At 38.0% G+C, this 4,258-nt stretch overlaps 1 non-coding gene across 1 annotated transcript; it reads left to right on the top strand.

Moving 5' to 3' along the window:
- Positions 1–3,701: 3,701 nt before the first annotated feature.
- Positions 3,702–3,805, top strand: LOC149137515 (U6 spliceosomal RNA). Its single transcript, XR_016244959.1, has one exon. It is a non-coding gene; the product is annotated as a U6 spliceosomal RNA (small nuclear RNA).
- Positions 3,806–4,258: the final 453 nt, after the last annotated feature.

Here is a 4,258-nt window from a genome sequence, read left to right as displayed (position 1 = left end):
ATATATATATATATATATATATATATATACATGCATGTATGTATGTATGGAGAAAGACAAAAAAGAGAAAGAAAAAGAGAAAGAAAGGGATAGAAAGGAGGATGAGAGAGGTGTAGTGATAGAAATAACTAGACAGAAAATCATCATCTGCGTGTCTGTGTGTGTATATATATCCACGTGACTGTTAACCAGTAATTCATAAATGAATGCATGAAAATACTGGCATATATATATGTGTGTATGTATGTGTATATATATATGCATGTGTATGTATGGATGTATGTATGTGTATATATATATATATATATATATATATATATATATATATATATATATATATATATATATATATATATACATAGGTTTGTGCAAAGAATCCATTTTCTACGTTTCTGTGTATTTATAATGAATAATAGATATTATACTGCAATATTTGTTGTTCCGTTTATAAAGTTGTCCAAATTCAAAAGCTTTTAATTCCCTGGCGAGTTACTTGACAACGGATGCACTCAATGCTGTCCGGATTCCTTTGCCATTCGCTAGATGTTTTCTATGGTTAAATAAAAACATTTTTCGATATTCGTCAATAATCAACGGTAAAAAAATATTCCAATATCATTATTTCGGAATTCATTATTTTTCTTTTTTTCCGCACAAGTCGTTATATTAATTGCAACTGTTATATAGTTTTTGAGCTGATGACCGAGTAGAATATGTTTTAATCATGTGGATCCATATGCTTGTGTTGGGTTTGCCATAGCGTTAAAACTATTGGAGATATAATTTCATCTCCTGGACACGACGCAGTGTCTTTTTTGTCCAAGGAAAAGCTGGACTCTGCATTACAAACCAACGAAATACTCCTGAAATCTAATCCTCGCAGTTGGCGCGTATAATGTGGTATACCATGTCTACTACTTACTTGCTTCAAGCTGCTGTTCTTAATTCTCTGTCCAGCTCTGATCGCGTTGAGGTGTTGGAAAATTCATTATGACTAAACTCTATGTATTTTTTTCCTTTAAGACGGCATAATACGATTCGAAGAAAATATAGTTTCCTCTTCCAAAGGGTCGTTCAGCAGATTAAACTCTGGTAGACTAGATAGTTAAAAGTTAAGGCTCTTGGTCAGTATCTTGCAGTATCTACAACGGGATGCCAATTGGTATTCTCTTGGATCCGCAATATCCTCTCAATTCAATAAGAGAAGCTCCCTGATACTTGCGCAATAGTTACGCAAGGCGCAGGAGTTGTTGTGTGGTAAGTAACTTGATTACCAACCATATGGTTCCGGGTTCAGTCCTACTGCGTGGCATCTTGGACAAGTGTCTTCTACTATAGCCTCGGGCCGACCAAAGCCTTGTGAGTGGATTTGGTAGAGGGAAACTGAAAGAAGCCCGTCGTATATACGTATATATATATATATATATATATATATATATATGGGGGGGGTTGTATATATGTGTTTGTCCCCCCCCCCCCAACATCGCTTGACAACCGATGCTGGTGTGTTTACGTTCCCGTAACTTAGTGGTTCGGCAAAAGAGACCGATAGAATAAGTACTAGGCTTACAAAGAATAAGTCCTGGGTTCGATTTGCTCGACTAAAGGCGGTGCTCCAGCATGGCCGCAGTCAAATGACTGAAACAAGTAAAAGAGTAAAAGAGTAAAGCAAGCTGTAATTCATGGAACGGTTTCTACAAATTACACAGATAGATGTGAGAAGAATTGGCTTCACCACTGTTGGTGTATTGAAATTATTCTTACTTAAGCATTCCTTTTCAGACACTCGTCAGAAAATACAATGAATAGCATTTGTAAGAATATGATCGAGTCCGCAGAGGACTGCGAGAAACAGATGATAATTGCCTACATGGAGCCGCAAACCATACTTTAAATAAGAAAATCTACGTTGAATAATGTCCAAAATATTTATAAAAAACAAACTAGTCATGGATTGAATGTGTTTTACTGTGGTGGTACATCATTAATGTTGACTTTGCAGAAGACCTCAAAGAGAGCAACGATATATAATCGAGACTGCCTACCTGCTTAGTTTCACATTTACAGGAATCATGAAGGCTTTGGAACCTATGAAATGGCAACAATGAAGTATAAAATAGGAAATTCGTTTGCAAGTGATACAAATATATTTCAGTGGAATTTCTAAACTTCAAAATTGTTAATTTCTTATTCGAAATGATATAATCTCTCTCCTGACGAGAGAAAAATAACATTCTTTCTCTCTCATTCGGTCGCTTCTCTCTCTCTCTCTCTCTCTCTCTCTCTCTCTCTCTCTCTCTCTCTCTCTCTCTCTCTCTCTCTCTCTCTCTCTCTCTCTCTCTCTTCATATATATATATATATATATATATATATATATATATATATATATATATGAGTAATGTTTGTAGCCATTTCAACATGGCTGACCGTTTGAACGGACTTTACTGCGATTGTGTAACCCCAAAAGGGACATCACTAGCTGGTTAACGATGCACAGTTGCATCTGAGATGGAGTGAACCCGAGGGGAGCGAACCCGTACAACCTTCTAGCGATTATACCAGCAGACCAGCCTGGTTTCGGGCTATTTCTGCCTCTCTTCGGTAATGGACACCTGGTCTACTAGAGAATACTGTACCTCGCTTCTGCTCGCAATATATATAATTTCAAGTGACATACAGTCGTTGATTTTGCAACAAACAAAAGGCTTAGTTCTAAAATCTCTCTAAGAGATCAACGCAGTAGTTGAACTAACAAGTAAATTCAATTCGAACGGACAGTCACGTTGAAGTGGCTACAAACATGACTTGTTAGCACAATTATTGTTTTGATCTCTAAGAAGTATCATTTTCTCATATATATATATATATATATATATATATATATATATATATATATATATGAATATATATATATATAAATAAATACATACATACAAACATATATATATATGTGTGTGTGTGTGTGTGTGTGTGTAACAATTAGAAAATGGAGGATAATATGCTGAACCCAACTACTTGCAGACGGTGTATCCCGTTGAACCCCCAACACCTAACTCTCTCACGTTATATATATATAGAACTCGAGGCAATTCAGCGGCACTATACAAAAAAGATCGCCACAGTCCAACAGATGAACTACAGGGAGCGACTGAAGGCACTAGGTCTCTACTCCCTGGAGCGCAGGCGGGAGAGATGTGTAATAATATACATATGGAAAATACTGGAAGGACTGGTGCCAAACTTTGGCATCAAGTACTACAGGAACGCCCGCACGGGTCGCCACTGCATGGTGCCAAAGGTACCGTCCACTGCATCTCACATAAGAACGAGATACTGCAGCAGCCTCGGTTTCAGAGGACCTCAGCTCTTCAATGCCCTGCCAAAACATTTGAGAGACATGCAAGACATGGATGCGGAGGTCTTCAAGACAAAACTTGAAGCTTTCCTCTCCACGATACCAGACGAACCAATGGCTCGTAATGAGACGCAGTTTAGGGCAGCTGTGTCAAATTCTCTTATACACCAGATGTGCCATCAAAACTCTTGATTGGACCATGTCAGGTGGGGGAGAAGAGCCATGCAAGGAACGTGAAAATCACGTTGGTGCACCAGCATGACCGCAGCCACTTGGCTGAAACACATAAATAAATAAATAAATAAATATATATATATATATATATATATATATATATATATATATATAGCTACGGCGGTACATATTCTAAAATTGGAACGATACAGAGAAGATTAGCATGGCCCCTGCGCAAGGATGACACGCAAATTCGTGAAGCGTTCCATATTTTTTTATAGGCGCAGGAGTGGCTGTGTGGTAAGTAGCTTGCTTACCAACCACATGGTTCCGGGTTCAGTCCCACTGCGTGGCACCTTGGGCAAGTGTCTTCTACTATAGCCTCGGGCTGACCAAAGCCTTGTGAGTGGATTTGGTAGACGGAAACAAAAGAAGCCCGTCGTATATATGTGTATGTATATATAGATGTGTGTGTGTTTGTGTGTCTGTGTTTGTCCCCCTAGCATTGCTTGACAACCGATGCTGGTGTGTTTATGTCCCCGTAACTTAGCGGTTCGTCAAAAAGAGACCGATAGAATAAGTACTAGGCTTACAAAGAATAAGTTCCGGGGTTGATTTGCTCGACTAAAGGCGGTGCTCCAGCATGGCCGCAATCAAATGACTGAAACAAGTGAAAGAGAATGAAAGAGTATATATATATATATATATATATTTATACATATATATAA

The sequence above is a fragment of the Octopus bimaculoides genome, chromosome 1, assembly GCF_046866305.1.
Source record: "Octopus bimaculoides isolate indiv1 chromosome 1, ASM4686630v1, whole genome shotgun sequence".
NCBI lineage: Eukaryota > Metazoa > Mollusca > Cephalopoda > Octopoda > Octopodidae > Octopus > Octopus bimaculoides.
Note: the sequence above shows the minus strand (reverse complement) of the source record. Positions and strands in the feature narration are given on the sequence as shown.